The following is a 17,927-nucleotide window of genomic DNA, read 5'->3' on the forward strand; positions in this document are numbered from 1 at the left end:
TGAATGGTTAGTTCAATCATCGATATGCTAATCTTACATTTCACATAATATTGCAATGTACACTACAGACACATATAATGCATAAAATATCCAGTAGAAGAGTTATGCAAAGATATGCATAATGGATTGACACACTGGAGCCAGGTTATGACTAACCGAGAACTCACTGTCCTAGGCATGTTTGCTGAGGGTACACAGAGCAGCAACCCAGCAGGCTCACGGGGTAATGGAAGCCTGCACAGTTGGCAATGTGTCTCGGAGACAGTGGGACTACCACACTAACCAGGTTACCACTACACAAGTACCACTTGGCAGCAGAGCAGAGCTGTGGGAACTGAAATGTTTCCTCACACTGCCACAACACCACTGTACTAACCACAGCTCAGATGAGAAGGGTGTGGTCTGCCTAGAAACCCTGCTGCAGCCTGGACAGTGAAGTGCTAGGGCACCTGAAAGACTTTAGAACTGCAGCTCCTTCTGGATTCTCCAGAGGGCGTCTGCACTCTTCTTCAGGTGGTCCTCTCCTCAGAAGTCAGTGTCACCTTCACAACATCCAAGACTCCATTTTGTTCCAGAATATGGGACATTGAGGAAGACATCATCATTAATTCCATAGAGACCCTTAATCATGGTGGCAATGGAATGCACCCGCCTAAGGTTCTTCATTATGCTCTCAGCCAAATCTACCACAGAGAGGCCAGTGGTCCAGAATGTGTAAACTTTATGCTTGCTCACCTCATATGCACTGTCCACCACCTGCTTGTGAAACAGCCATCCACTGCTCCTTATCTGCATCAATGCCCAATTCTGGGTTCAGAGTATTCAGCGAGATGCCGGCGATGTTCACAACCCTCCACACAGGCACACCGGAGTCACCATATTCTCCTAGGACCCAGCCATGACACCTTAGCAGGAGAACCCCCAGCCTTTCTCCCATCAGGTAACAGAACTGAGCTGAATCCAGATTGCAAGCACTTCCAATAACTCGAATTTTGGGAAAGGCACTGATTTACCAAGTCACATAGGTCAAAATGTTCACAGGGTTTGAGACAATAAGCAGCTTGCAGTGTGGACTGTACGGCACAATATTGAGAATGATGAACTTGAAGATGTTCACGTTTCTCTGGGCCAGATTAAGTCAGCTCTCTCCCTCATGCTGGTGGCCCCTGCTGTGATGATGACTGTGGAGAGCCATGCCGCGAGCAATCGCCATTAAAAGATGGTGCTGGCCTCCGCTGTGCCTAACTAGTAAACAAGTCTTGTACGCAAGTGCGAGAGTGAACTCACACCTAGTCACTGCCCATCTCCGGGCGTAGTAATGGGGTGATAGGCGAGCAATGAATCAGGAGCTGACACACCACATCAGGTGCTGAAATGCCATTGCTGAGGGCTATATAAGCAACGCCATTTTCTGGGGTCAGGGTCTTCCCTCCTGAAGAAGCAATAAAGCTTGCCGCAGAAGAACCAGTGGTTGTGTCTTTCTTGCTGGTCGAGTGGGACACGACAAGTGGCGCCAAGGAACCCGGGAACTTTATACCATCACACTGGTACAAGGGAGATCCCCCGTTCGTGGGGCTGGTTCAGAACTGCGGGACACGTAAGGCTCTGTAAGGTATGTACAGTCTTGAAATTTCTCCAGAGTTAGACGCTCTTTTGATTGTTTTCACAGTGATTATTCCTTCCCTTTCGGTTTCGTTTTGCTTCCACCACTGGAACTGCTGACTGGTTCTCAGTTGCGGTCAGGCCTGGACAGCGACCAGTATGGGAATCTCCCACTCTGTAGTAACGGCCTAACAGTCGATCTTGAAGCAGTGTGGCCTGAAAATCGCCACTAAGACTATAGAGGGATTTGTCAGGGAGATGGACCGTGTAGCACCATGGTATGCTTGCTCAGGGTCATTAACTGTTGCTTCATGGGACAAACTGAAAGGAGATCTAGTTAGGGAACAGCAGAATGGCAAACTTAAAGCAGGGACCATGCCATTGTGGAAACTGGTAAGATCGTGCTTAACAGACAAGGATTGTAAGCAAATGGTTGAGGCAGGGCAGAAGATCCTGGAGGAAGTTCAAGACAGTCTATCAGAGGCAGAGCGGGGAGAGAGAGTAAGAGTTGAAGCTAAACAAGGTGCACTGAAGAATAAAGGCCTTTCCACGGGCCTTGAGCCCGAGGAAAAGAGAAAATAAGGGAAAAATGCCCTGGGAGAGCTTAGAAAAAGGGATGGAAAGGAAGAGAAGAAGAGATATCGAGCTGGGGAGGCACATAAGGAAAGGAGCCTCTACCTGCCATTAGATGAGTTCAAGTCACTAGCTGTCAGTAGCTCAGAATCGGATAAGGAACTTAGCTACTCTAAGGAAACAGACTTAGAGGAAGAAGTGGCAGGCTATGAGGGAGAAAGATACCAGCCAGATGAAAGACAAGTTAATCAGTTACAGAATAACATGAAAGTAGCTAGAGACAAATGTCAAACCGCTGTGCGGTCTCCGGGCCCTCAACCTCTGAGTCCTAGTGCACCTCCGCCCTATGTGCAGAGGTATCATTCAGACTCATTCATTTCAAAAGAGGAACAGAGAAAAGTGCAGCAAGCGTTCCCAGTCTTTGAAGGTGCCGATGGCAGACGTGTTCACACCCCGGTGGAGTATATACAGATTAAAGAACTTGTGGAGTCAGTCCATAACTATGGAGTCAATGCCAACTTTACTGTAGCCCAAGTCAAAAGGCTTGCAACTCTGGCAATGACCCCCAGTGATTGGATGACCGTAGTAAAAGCTGCATCTCCTAACATGGGAATGTATTTAGAATGGAAAGCTTTGTGGCAAGACTCCTGCCAAGCACACGCAAGGGCCAATGCCAATGTTGAAGGGGACCAAGGAACATGGACTTTTGAGTTGCTTAAAGGTCAGGGACAACATGCTAATAACTAGACAAATTACCATTGGGGAGTGTATGCTCAGATCTCAGCTGCTGCCGTTAAGGCATGGACGGCACTCTCTAGGAAGAAGAAGGCAAGTGGACATTTCATAAACACTTCCATGTGACAGCTGAAACATTACGCCGCTGTTTCACTTTAACCAAGAAAGAAGCTCGTGACATTGTCACCCAATGTCAAAATTGTTGTCAATTTTTGCCTACTCCTCATGTAGGGGTAAACCCCGGAGGCATCAGGCCATTACAGGTCTGGCAAATGGATGTCACTCATATTTCCTTCTTTGGAAGAAATCAATATTTACATGTTTCCATTGACACCTGCTCTGGTGTTATGTTTGCTACACCTTTAACAGGTGAGAAAGCCTCTCATGTTATACAGCACTGTTTAGAAGCTTGGAGTGCTTGGGGCAAGCCCACAATCCTTAAAACTGATAATGGGCCAGCATATACCTCTACATAAATTTCAGCAATTTTGTCATCAAATGGATGTCACTCACCTGACTGGCCTTCGTTATAATCCTCAAGGACAAGGCATTGTGGAACGTGCTCACTGTACACTCATAGTCTTATTTTATCATTCAAAAAGGGGGAGTTGATGAGACTCTGCCCTCAGTGCCAAGAGTAGCTGTATTCATGGCACTGTTCACAGTTAATTTTTTGAATCTTGGCGAGCAAGGTCGCTATGCAGCCGATTGACATAGCTCAGACCCTGATATTCTAAAAGAAATGGTGAATGGAAGGATGTCTTATCTGGTCTGTGGAAAGGCCCGGATCCTATTTTGATAAGATCCAGGGGAGCTGTTTGTGTTTTTAAACAGAGTGAAGACAACCCATTTTGGCTGCCAGAACGACTCACCCGAAAGATAGTAATCAAGGATGGTGTGGAAGATGCTGACCTCCCAAGGACTACTCCTGATCCTGACAATGCTGAACTTGTCTCAGGTTCCTCGTATGATGGGCAAACAGAGATGGGCCATTCTCTCGACTTTCCCTAAACCAATGCCAGTTTGCCATGATGCTATAGTTTTTCCAAAATTCTTTACTACTAATAAACATTAGATTTACCATATCTACCCTATGATCCCACCCAAGCACCATTAGGAGAAAATCGCTCTTTACTAGAACAGGGTTCTTTATGTTTTCAAATTAATGGACCAGGAAAATGTATCAACCTCACAGCCCAAGCTTTGGGGAAGTTTAATGAGCACCGAGGAGGCTGGGTGAGCACAATCGAAGATACTTCCAACGCAGATATAACCATTACAAATCGGACCTTCTGGCAGGAGGCAATTTGGGTTAATGGTACATTTCTAGCCACCTAACTTTTCAGACAAAGAACGTCCCCCCCAACCAAAAAATATCCCCTCATTGTAGCTTGGAAGATGAAGGGCTGATCCTGCCTTGGTCTGATTGTCAATCCTCCATCACTCATAGGGCAGATCAGAGTAAAGCCTTTTCCTTTTCTCCCAACATGATGGCTGACCCAGAGAAGGAATTTGTTATGAAAAAGGGACTTTTCATACAGGACTTTAGAATGCATCCCTTTCACAAGTGGGTGCTTTGTGGAGTCAATGGCAGTTGTAAAGAACTCAATCCTTTGATCTTTATCCAGGGAGGAGTGGCTGGAAAGGCTTCTTTTACTGGCATCTCAAGATTTGCTCAGTATTGGGGAATACATGCTGCCTCCCTGGACTCTTATGGATATACTAATACCAGTGTAAAGATCACTGGGTTCAATAAAACTTTGGTAAACCAGATTAATTATCCACCTACCCCAGTCTGTGTTTACCCCCCTTTCTTGTTTATTCTTTCAAATGATTCATTTGAAGTCTGTTTCAATGATTGGCATTACTGCTGCCATAATCATAGCAATTTCAGCCAGTGCAGCTGCTGCTACAGCTACAGTGTACGCTATGGCTAGTACGGTTCAATCAGGCACAACATTAAATCAGCTTTCAGCAGAGCTGACTAATGCCATCACTGTCCAAACTTCTGCTAGTACCAAGTTAAAGGGAGGGCTGATGATTTTGAATCAGCACCTTGACCTGGCAGAGGAACAGATAGGTGTCCTATACCAGATGGCCCAGTGGGTTGTGGAAAAAAAGTTGGGTGCTCTGTGTATTACCAGTGTACAATATGAAAATTTTACTCATGCAGCTAATCTGTCTAGATGGCTTTCCTTGTATCTTGAAGGAAATTGGTCCGAGGGATTCAATGAGACTCTTGAGGCCCTGAGGGTGGCAGTTTTAAAGATCAACTCAACTCGAGTGGACCTGTCATTGACAGAGGGCCTCTCCTCCTGGATTTTATCTCCATTTTCTTATTTTAAGGAATAGGTGGGGGTAGGTTTATTTGGTGTTGCCACCTGCTGTGGACTTGTGTTCATGCTCTGGTTGGTTTGCAAGCTCAGAACCCAACAAACAAATGACAAGGTTGTGATAGCTCAAGCACTTGCTGCCATAGAGCAAGGGGCCTCCCCTGAAATCTGGCTATCTATGCTCAAGAATTAGTTAACATTGATGGCTGGCCTCTTTTGTAGAGTTCGCCCTAGGTCATTTAGTAGTTACTGTCACATAGCACTGCGGTATCCAGGGACGGCCAAATTTCCTCATGCACAGATCAACCTAAGACACGGGGCCCGGTGGCGATAGGGTTACCCTATGACAGGAAAGGCTGTGACATTAGAGGAACGACCTAAGACAGGAGCCACAGTGGATGGGCATAATTACACAGACCTAGTCCAGCCTCATTTTAATAAAACAAAAAGGGGGAGATGTGGAGAGCCGTGCAGCGAGCAATCACCATTATGAGATGGCGCTGGCCTCTGCTGTGCCTAACTAGTAAACAAGCCTTGTACGCAGGTGCGAGAGTGAACTCACGCCTAGTCACTGCCCATCTCGGGGCATAGTAATGGGGTGATGGGCTAGCAATGAATCAGGAGCTGACACGCCACATCAGGTGCTGAAACACCATGGCTGAGGGCTATATAAGCAACTCCATTTTCCGGGGCCGGGGTCTTCCCTCCTGAAGAAGCAATAAAGCTTGACGCAGAAGAACTGCAGTGGTTGCGTCTTTCTTGCCGGTCGAGTGGGACGCGACAGATGACCAGCTTGGAGTTTGCAGTCACACATTGTCTTTGCTGGAGACATTTTTTTGTGTTTTAAGGAAGAGGCTGCCATGCTGAAGATCCACCATCTCTCCCTTTATCTTGTCTTTCATGACATTAACAAGGGCAAGCTAATCTGCCAAGTCCTTCATTAAGATACTGATGGCACAAGCCATGCCAATAGCACCAGCCCCAACAACTATAATCTTGTTCTGGGGGACCTCTTCTTCCTTAAGAAGATTTACAATCAGCTGGTCCTTGAGGGTCCATCTTAGACTTTGAATATTTTGAGGCAACTAGTACATAATGGGGTAGGGGTGGGGGAGGGGTTGACAGGTGAACAGCAGCAGCATGACCAGAAGTTCAAATCTTTGAAGAAGAAATCAGAAGGTGGAAATACCTGCCATGCTCATGAATACATAGGATTGCTATAGTAAAAATGTCCGTTTTGTCAAAAACAGTCTACAGATTCAATGCAATTTCCAAAAAATTCTAACACAATTCTTTACAGACTTCAAACAACAATATTCAACTTCATATGGAAAAGTAAAAATCCAGGATAGCTAAAATAATCCTGTACAATAAAAGAACTTCTGGAGGTATCACAATTCCTGATTTCAGACTGTTCTACAGAGCAATAATATTAAATACTACATGGTATTACAGCATAAAAACAGACAGGCTAATCAATGGTAGTAAAACAGACCCAGTAGGGTTAAAGAGATGGCTCAGTAGTTAAGAGCACTTGATTGGGATGGAAAGAGGACTGGAACTGGGAGGATCATTTGGGGAGAAGATAGAAGGAGAGAGTACTGGGAGAGACAACTGGAATCAGGGTCATCTCTAAGATTAGTTAAAACCTAAGATAATGGAAATTCTCAGGAGTCCATCAGGATCTCTAGCTAAGACACCTAGCAAAATAGGGTATGGAGCCTGAACCAGTCATCTCCTGCAACAGAAAAGACTTCCAATAGAGAGATTGGGACAACAACCCAGCTACAATACCTCAGAGCCACATTTTGTCCTGTATTCAAGAGTGGAGGGGTGAGGGATAGAGCAGAAATTGAGGAAATAACCAACCAGTTTGAGACCCATGCCATGGAAAGGAGCCCATTCCTGACACTGTTAATATTTTGCTATACTTATAGACAGGAGCCTGTCATAACTTTCATCAGAGAAGCTTCACCCAGTAACTGATAAAAACAGATGCAGAGACCCACAGCCAAACATTAAACAGAGTTTGGAGAATTCTGTGGAAGAAGGGAAGGAAGGATTGAAGGAGCCAGAGGTGTCAAATACACCAAAAGAAAACATACAGAATCAACTAACCAGGGCCCATGCATACACACAGATACCACACAACACATGCCACATTGTAATAGTCAGATAGATTCAGGTATTAATTCTACTAGGCCACACTTTCTGCTAAGAACCTATATAAAGGATATGGAAGAAAGAAGCTTGCTCTTTTTGCCTGTTCTATAAGCATTGGGGCTTATAGAGACTTAACTGAAAACCAGAGAGCATGCATGGGACTGAACTAGACCCTCTGCACATATGTAACACTTGTGCAGCTGAGTCTTTATGTAAAATTTGTAAGGTGGGAAAAGGGACTGTCTCTGACACTATTGCCTACCTTTGGATCCATTACCACGAGCCAAGTTGCCTCATCTAGCGTCAATAGATTACTGTATTTTAGTGTGCCAAGACTGGTTAATATTTATAAGACGTCTCCTCTTAGGACAAAGAGAGGAGGAGTGGATATGGGGAGGAAAGATGAAAGGTGGATCTTGAAGTAGTGGAGGGAGGAGAGGTGAAGAAGAGGAGGGTGAGGAGAGAAAATTAGAGTGGTATAAAGAAGGCATTTATTACACACACACACCACACACAAAAACACATAAACACAGAGACACCGCACAACACATGACTTCTTGTAATAGTCAGATAGACTCAGTTATTCATTCTACTGGGCCACACTTTCTGCTAAGAGCCTATATAAAGGATATGGAAGAAGAAAACTTACTCCCTTTGCCTGTTTGCTCTCACTCTTGATAACAAGTCTATTTCTTCACTGAATAATTAGAGCTTAATTCTTGGGGATTCCATCATATAGTAAAGACCAGCTAAGAAATCTATCTTTGTGGACTGGACAACTACCAGATTCGTGTATACTCCATTGGTAGACAGCTTTGTTGGACTAGATGGACTACAGCCTATAAGCCATTCTAATAAATCACCTACATGCACACACACACACACACACACACACACACACAAAGACAGACAGATAGCAGACAGACATAAAGAGGCAGAAACATGGAAGAAATCCTAACAAAACCTAATAACAAAGCTGTCAATCTTCAGGAATCATTTACTTATGCTGATCACTTTACATATTCTATAACATTCTTATCATTTAGGATGCAAAGAAAATAGAAAATATAATGTAATTTTAAAATACATGAAATGTTCACAGAGTAATGACTTTAGTTACTTAAAGGTCATTATAACAAGAAAAGCTTGAAAAGTCAAAAATCATCTTCAAAACCACAGTTATTCATAAAACAATCCAAGAAAAATATAATCCAAAGAAAAGGAAATTCTAAAACTGACATTTTTTTCTATTTCAAAAAGAAAAATAATGTTTAAAACATCATTTTAGTCAATTATTCCCATGAGAGATCATAGGTTGACTTTTATTTAATTATTAGAAATAATTTATAGCATATTGCTTGTCATTATTAATACTAAAGTTTTTGTTACAGAAACATTATAAGGTTTTGTATATGTGTGCTTGTGTGTGTGTGTGTGTGTGTGTGTGTGTATTCTCATGCACACTCTCAAGCATGTGGTTAAATCTGCTTTCACCTTCTATCAAGGATAACTAGAGCATACTTTACAGTACTTCTAGCCATTTTCTTACAAGACAGCAGTATGTTCTAGCAGTACCTCCATATTTTTCAGCCCTCTACTCAAAGCATTATTCCAATCACGTTTTTGAAGTGTGCCTTGACATTGACACTGGCACTTTCCATTATCAGCAGATGAGTTATTTTAATTCAAATTCCCACAACCAATTGGAGGAGAGCCTCTTGTACATAGAGAATAAGTGACTCTTTTCCTAGTGGAATGTGTTCCTGCATATCTTAAGAACTTAAGTATAATTCAATGACTTCTGTCTAGGTTGAATAAGCCTTGGATTTTTAGAGTTGGTTGGCAGTGATGTTTTCTAGAAGACTCTGAATTTTAACATTCAGGGCACATTAAAGAACAACTTGAGCTGGGATCCAGTCCATTAGAAGACAGAGTGAGAAGGCAAGACTGGGAAAAGAGAAGAGCCCAGAAGAAATACAGACATAGCAAATAGTTGATTGACCTACTAAGCAGAGCTGGGGCCATGTTACAGGCTAGAAATTTCCCAGAGAGCCAGCATTTTATACTTGAACTCAATCATATACTGGCACCAGTGTTCCTAAAAATCACACTGTCTGTCAATAGCAAAGGTATCTATGATGATAAGCAATAGCAGCTGACCACCAAATCCTTCCTTAACCAGGAATAAAACAGTGACTTGCTGTCTTTCTTGGGCCCAGATATGGTGAGTGATGCACTTGGATGGATCATTACCTAAAATATATTACATTTAATCAGTGTACCAGAATTACATCAGGGTCATAGCCTAAGAGAAACTAGGAGAGAATAAATATTGAACAAAACCCAGATCCTCTCAGAATGTACATCCCAAGCTAGACTTGAAAAGGATTTTGTAGTAATTGCAATGTCATTTAACAAAATAGGGAAGAATGGAGGGCTTTATTTTTTTTCTCTCATAATGAACCCAGTAATGAATTATATCACAATCAAAGCATTCGCTTACATTCCTTAATCATGCTACTTGTAACTTCTTAGTCCAGGACATTTTGAACATGCATTTAAATCATAACATTCTCATTTTGTAAGAATATGCCTGAAGAAGTGTATTCTTTTAGAATTAAGGCCCGCTAAGACACTGAGCCCTGACTGCTTCTCCTTTCTGTTTTCACTGATGTGGGTACCCAGAACTCATCAGCTTCTGACCACAGAAATCTAATGGCAATTGTGTTTCTCTTCCCTCCCCTCATGGTTTCCTCCAAATAGTCCATTTACTATTCTTTCCCATGCATCTTCCCCTTCCTTCCCCAAGTACAGCCACGCTTTCTGCCCACTCTGGCCATACTTGTGTCCTCCCCAACACTGTTTTATCAAAGAACTCATCAGAGCAAGATTTGAAAATTTGAGCTTAATCATCTCGGGCTTTAAAAGTATATTAATTTTCAAGTTAATTTTAAAAGTTAAGAATTTGTTGCCTGTGTGTGCTGCTTCAGTCAGTTAAATTGGAAATGTTAAAATATGCTACTCTTAAATAAGTGAGTAAATTTAGTTTCAGGTAAGTACAAATTCACAATGGTTTAGTGGTTTTCTTTTTTCTTTTTTATTAATTTTTTTACACTCCATATTTTATCACCCCTCCTAGCTACCCTCTGACTGTTCCACATCCCATACCTCCTCCCCTGTCTCCACTTGAATGTCCCAACCCCACCTGACCTCTAAACTCCCTGGGGCCTCCAGTCTCTTGAGGATTAGGTGCATCATCTCTGAATGAACACAGACCCAGCAGTCCTCTACTGTATGTGTGCTGGGGGCCTCATACCAGCTAGTGTATGCTGTCAGTTTGGTGGTCCAATGTTTGACAGATCTCAGGGGTCCGGATTAAGACTGCTGGCCCTCCTACAAGATCACCCCTCTCCTAAGCTTCTTCCAGCATTCTCTAATTCAACAACAGGGGTTAGCTGCTTCTATCCATTAGTTGGGTGCGAATATCTACATCTGACTCTTTCAGCTGCTTGTTGGGTCTTCCAGAGTGTGGTCATGCTAGGTCCCTTTTTGTGAGCACTTCATAGCCTCAGTAATAGTGTCAGGCCTTGGGACCTCCCCTTGAGCTGGATCCAACTTTGGGACTGTCACTAGACTTTCTTTTCCTTAGGCTTTTCTCTATTTCCATCCCTGCAATTCTTTCAGAGAGGAACAATTATGGGTCAGAGATGTGACTGTGGGGTGGCAACCCCCACCCTCACTTGATGTCCTATCTTCCTGCTGGAGGTAGGCTCTATAAGCTCCCTCTCCCTTCTGTTGGGCATTTCATCTAAGGTCCCTTCCTTTGAGTCCTGAGAGTCTCTCACATCCCAGGTCTCTGGTGCATTTTGGAGGGTCGCCCCACCTATCTCCCGAGTTTGACTGTTTCCTTTCTTTCTGCTTGCCTCCAGAGCTTCAGTCCTTTCCCCTCATCCAAAGAAACAGACTACATCTAGCAAGAGGTGAAGTAGATTATGTCCTAGTGAGTATTCCTTCTGGCTTTAGTTCTTGGACATTTGTTTATTGTCAGATAGATTTATTTCTTCTCATATCTGGGAGGCTATCAAATTGCACTGACCAAGAAAATAGGTTAGAAATTAGTTTGAGGTTTGAAAACTCTTGGGATATGTTACCTGTGTGTATCAAAATAATACATACATACATACACATGCAATAATAATTATAAAAGCACTCATAAACTTAAGAGAGAATGGAAGGACATAAAAGAAGTTGTAGGCAAAAAAGAAGGGGTAGAAATGATGTAAATACAATGAAATTATATATGAAACTATTTAAAAGATAAATCACTTGGACACAGACTGATTATAACCACAGCTTAAGGGGGTAGAGACAGCAGAATTCTTGGATCTTACCATCTAAGCAGTTTAGCATAATCACTGATTTCTACATTCACTGAGATACTCTATCTCAATAACATATATGAGTTGGAGAATAATAAACAAATACCCCTGAAGTCAATCTCTGGTGTCAAATACATGAAGACCCACATGCTTATGTCCACACACAAATACATTCAATTATTATCATCATTATTGTTAAGGATAATAATAAATATCCTAGTTAACTCTAGCTGTCAATTTGACATATTTTAGTTTTTTGAATGAGTTTCACTTGGAGAGTGTCCAAATTGGCCTGTGGTCATGTTTTAAAGATTGTCTTTATTAATGATTGATGGATAGCAATATCCTCAGCTGGTACTCATGGGCTATAAAATAAAGCTATAAGCAAGTGCCAGAGAATGCATTGATGAATAGTATTCTTCCATATTCTCTGCTTCAATTCCTGATTGTGATTCCATCATAGATTCCCTCAATGATGAACTATAACCTGTAAAATGAAATAAACCCTTTCTTTCCTAAATTGTTTCTGATCATGGTACTCAAAACAGTAGCATAAATTAAATTAAGACAAATAATAATATTAATAATAATAAAAATCATGACTATATTTATAGGCATGTTAACTTCTATTGTTGTTCCAATTGTCATACACAATCAGTAATGGTATTTTCAGAATACTATATTAAACAATGTTTTCTATTCTTCTAAACAATACTTTTCCTACTTAGAAAATACTTGCTATTTTAGGACTCAAGTCTAGGTGAATTGGACCTTTTAGGAAATTTTAAACTGGGAATTTCTTGTCTTTACTTTATATACTAATATATTCTGTCCTTCAACTGTTACCAAGTTTAGTTTCTGATAACATATTTCATGAACTGTCAAGAAATAGGAGCAACAATGTGCATGTGTATTATGGCATCTATTCTAAGTCACCACTTAAACACTGAAATTTACATGTCTTGCTGATTGTGGAATTTCTTCATTGATCTTTATATAGGAGTTACCTTAACTTTTCTTACTGATACAAGTTCCAGCAAAGTCCGCTCATCTGTGGTTTAAAGCTTACATTATGGCATATAACATCTGCCTGGCATATTTTAAAGGATTAATTGCAACAAAACCAGAATTGTTGATCGATATATTCTCACATTGTTGCTTAGATTGGGACACATAATTGGTAAATTGGTAAGCATAAATATACCCAGGTGTCTAAATACAAATGACTACTTAATGATATTATCCCACTGTGATCTGTGTTGGCTTTTTGTCTGTTTGTTTGTTTGTTTGTTTTAATTTTTTCTGTGTTGGTGATTGAATCTAGGGTCTGGTGAATGCTAAGAAAGTCATGTCCCTTCTGCATTATATCCTAGATCTGATTAGATGTATTTCTTTTTCAGTAGTTGAATATTTTTGCTCTACTCTGTTGTAATAAAATTTCCTTTGTCAAATCTTATTACTGAGAGAAGGACACTGACCAGAAGGCCAGTTTTTACTAGTCTATTTTATTTTCCTTCTTAAATCTTTAGGTTAGTAAAACTTTTAAGGAGAATCTTTGCGTGAAAATTGCAAATAGCAGCAAAACAAAAGTGTTCTATGGTTCCATGAAGAGGGAATATAAAACAAGTCCAAAGGGACCTATCAGAAATCTGAGTCATAAAGCAAGCATGCATTCTTCACTCAGGTTTTATTGATGTTCTGCAGCTAGGAGCCCCCTTAAAACTATAGAGGAGTCCTTCATGGATTACAAGTTGTTATGGGTGAATTTTTCAATGACAGAGCCCTGAACAGAGTTCAATGCAGCAGCTAAGGTTATATGTGACAAGTCACAACAGCTTGAAAGCAGACCCAATACAAAAAGAAAAAGAAAAAAGAAAAAAAGAAAGAAAGAGAAAAAACAAGAGTTTTCTAGAAAGTGTTACAGGGTACCTGAATCAACATACTATTGCCTTAAATGAAAGACACCAAAACAACACAAAATACAGATTACTTACTGCTTCATGGATGTCATAACATCTTACCTTTAAATGCTTAGCGCTTAAAACATTAGTCATTGAAATGCACAGTATTAGAACAGAGAAGTGAATTCTGATCTTCATTAAAAAAAAACTAAGGTTTTTCAAAAGAAAGAACAGCAGCCTAACATTACCACAATGGTAAAATTCCCTTTTGATATCAGCCACCAACACAAAGAGCCTAGATGAAGTGATTCAGGAGTAGGAGGTTGAGTCATGGCACTAAGGTCATAAGATTGTGTGGCTGTGTGCTAAAGGAGCAGAAGGCATATATGTGTTAAAACTGCTTAGTCATCGAAGACTCTTTTGCAAGATTATTTGTATGGAGGAGGAAACCTTCAGAAAGAAATTGATACCTCGGATAAAGAAGGATCTGAAATACTCAGCATTTATTTTAGTTTAAGACATTATACATCCTATCTAGTATGAGTGAAAACTTGAGTTCAGTCCCTACAGCACCACCAAAGACACAAACACACACACACACACACACATGCACGCATGGACAGCACTAGTCTAGCGTCTAATTCCAGTTTTATTTTTAAAAGGTAGATAATACGAGAACAGCATTGGGGATCTGAGAAATAGCTCGGAGGCTGATGTCCATGGTGTGGTAAGGATATCAGCACTGATGAACCTGAGAGGTTTGCTTAAAAAGTCCCTGTCCCTGAATGAGCTCTGAGCTACAAAGGTTTACACCAGCAGGTGGGTCAGTGGGCTACCTTCATATTTAATTAACTGCTTTTTGCCCCTGTGCTTTCAGGCTCTTTCTACCAAGCAGAGAGATAGGTCAAAGGGTTATCCTGTCTGCAGACACCAAACCCAACACTGTTGCCATTGCTAAGAGGCACTTGCTGACAGGAACCTAGTATGATGTTCCTTGGGAGGTTTAGCCAGCAACTGACCAATACAGATGTGGATGCTTAGAGTCAACCATCAGACTGAGCTCAGGGACTCTAGTGGGGGAGATGATAGAAGGACTGGAGGAGCCGAGGGAGATTGCAGTCCTATAAGGAATTACAACATGAGCTGCCCAGATCACCCACTGCTTCCAGGGAGTAGACCACCAACCAAGGAGTACAGGGAGGGTTTCTACGGCTCCAGATACATAGGTAGCAGAGAATGGATTTGTCTGACATCAATGGGAGGGGAGGCCCTTGATCTTGTGGAGGTTTGATGCCCCAGTATAGGGGGATGCTAGAAGGGTGGGTAGGTGAGGGACAACCTTATAGAGACAAAATAGAAGGAGAGTGAGGTTGAGAGATGGGGGGGGGGGGTTGTGGAGGGGTAACCAAGAAGTGGGATATCATTTGAGAAGTAAAAAAATGGAATGATTAATAAAAAAGAAAAAAGGATAAAGAAAGTCTTGGAGGAGTCATGGATGATAGGATGATAAGAAAAACCAGAGAAGAGACTGGAGATCTAAATTCCACCCATAGAGCCTTGTCTGTGGTTGGCATGACACAGCTGGATAAACAGCAGAACTGAGCTCTGCCTCTTTCCATCCCCATTTCCTGTTAACTGCCTTCCTTTGTGTCCTTCTTATTTGCATACGCATTGGTTGCTCATTTACTTTCTTTGCTTCTATTTTAATTTTATTTTTCTCATCCATTTTTTAAATTAATGCACCTGTTTTTGTTTTCTTTTGTTTTGTTTCTTTTAGCTAGGGTATCATATAGTCCAGGATGACCTCAAACTCACTATGCAGACAAAGATGACCTTGAATTTTCCATCTCTCTGGTTCTACCTCCCCTCCTGACAGCTATAATTTGTACAACAGGCTTGTGACACCATTCCTCGTTCATAAGGTGTTGGAAATTGAATCAGAATTGATGCATTCTTAGTAAACGCTCTGCCAAGCAACCTATATCCCTATGCTATATTAACTTTTCTTTAAAATATCTTCCTATGTATTTTAGTGATTTACTCTTTTCTTCTGGGAACTCAAATGGATAAAGTTATACAAATATTAAAATACTAAGGCAGCAAACAGATCACCGATCTGTGTTCTCAGTTACAGAGAGGAAACTGATAGGAGCTAAAATCATCTCGAAAAATTATATACATTGATGATAACACTTCATCAATTGTCAAGGATGACAGATAAAAAGGATGACAAATAATCAAAAGAACAATGATTATTAATGGCTTGAACTTTGCAGCGTGAATCATGGGATAATCTATTACCTTCCTGGGCCTACATTTCTTGCTGCAAGGAAAAGGCATTAGGAGGAGACCAAACTTAACTTACTGTTGAAAATGTCTAGGAAAAAACAAAACAAAACAATACAAAAAAAACAAAAAACAAACAAAATATATACCTGGAAACATGTGTCTAGGCAAAGTACTGTAATAAAAAAAAATTCCCTTCCATTCAAATACAAGTTATCTAAAGGCTAGGAAGGATGCACAGGATGATCTGATGGCTGAGCAGAAGGCTCTTATATTTTAAATACAACAGAGTGTTTTCTAATTAATTTTTTTGTTCGTTTGTTTGGTGAGGAAAGGTTTTATTCAGCTTACACTTCCACACTGCTGTTAAGTCAGGACTGGAACTCAAGCAGGTCAGGAAGCAGGAGCTGATGCAGAGGCCATAGAGGGATGTTACCTACTGGCCTGCTTCCCCTGGCTTGCTCAGCTTGCTTTCTTATAGAACCCAAGACTACCAGGCCAGAGATGGCACCACCCACAATGGGCCCTCCTACCCTTGATTACTAATTGAAAAAATGCCTTACAGCTGGATCTCATGGAGGCATTTCCTCAAGGGAGGCTCCTTTCTCTGTGATAACTTCAGCCTGTGTCATGTTGACACACAAACCAGCTTGTACACGCCTCTTCTGATTTCCTATAACATGCATTATGTTACCCTGTTTTCACTCCTGTCTCTTTATTTTTTTTCCTTTTTTTTTTTTAAATTTTTTTTATTTATTACGTATTTTCCTCAATGACATTTTCAATGCTATCCCAAAAGTCCCCCATACCCTCCCCCCCACTTCCCTACCCACCCATTCTCATTTTTTTGGCTCTGGCGTTCCCCTGTACTGGGGCATATAAAGTTTGTGTGTCCGATGGAAAAGTTTGTGTGTCCGATGGGCCTCTCTTTCCAGTGATGGCCGACTAGGCCATCTTTTGATACATATGTAGCTAGAGTCAAGAGCTCCAGGGTACTGGTTAGTTCATAATGTTGTTGCACCTACAGGGTTGCAGATCTCTTTAGCCCTAGCTACCCCAGTGCTGCTCGGACCAAAAGGGGCTTGTGCCCCTACTCAGACCAGGTTTTCTGCTTTCCTAACTAATGCAGTCTCAGGTCCCGCACGATTGGATTGGAGCAGATGCTGTGTTCCACTCACCAGAAGTCTTAAGATCGCTTGGCGGGTGTTGTGGGTAGCTGGTGGTAGTCAGAGGACTGTGCGCCCTAGCTACCCTGGTGCTGCTCGGACCGGAAGGGCCTAATTAATTTAAAAAAGGAAGTACTGGCGAATTCTCTAAGTATTCGACTCTGTCTAAATAACATTTCTTCTTTAGCTGTAAACCTAAAAATGAGCCTATGTTTTAGAAGATCTTGGAAAAAATAAAATTATCTGTATTTTATAGCAAATGATAATTTCTCAAAGTATATGATAGAGGTTTCCATCTGCCCATTAAAGAAAGCTAATTTTCCTCTTCTTCTTTTGTAGGGAAGAGCAACCATCAAGAGATCCCACTAGCTTGCTTTCCACATCCTAGAGAAATACTCATAAAACTGAACTTAGGCTATACGTGCAAACAGATTTATCAATATATTTTGATAAATTTATATTATTTCTATATGTTTATGTTTTATAAAACATTGTACACTTTTGTAGCATAGATAGATGAATACATAACTAGATAGACAGATAGATAAAAGATAAATCGATTGAATGATTGATAGATAGATAGACAGACAGATAGATGATAGACAGATGGATAGATAGATAGATAGATAATATAAATATATAATAGGTATAACTACATATAGGGAAACTTTATGTGATAATGATCAATTTTAATAATTGTTTTCCACATTTGTATACAATATCAATTTTTATTGTATTTGTTTTCATATTCCTTTTCCATTTAACATATACATTGTCTACATTTCAATG

At 41.0% G+C, this 17,927-nt stretch overlaps 1 pseudogene; it reads right to left on the reverse strand.

Annotated features, from left to right (window-relative positions):
- Positions 1 to 459: 459 nt before the first annotated feature.
- Gm38432 lies at positions 460 to 14,407 on the reverse strand (annotated as a pseudogene).
- Between the last annotated feature and the right edge of the window lie 3,520 nt (positions 14,408 to 17,927).

The sequence above is a fragment of the Mus musculus genome, chromosome 18, assembly GCF_000001635.26.
Source record: "Mus musculus strain C57BL/6J chromosome 18, GRCm38.p6 C57BL/6J".
Classification (NCBI taxonomy): domain Eukaryota; kingdom Metazoa; phylum Chordata; class Mammalia; order Rodentia; family Muridae; genus Mus; species Mus musculus.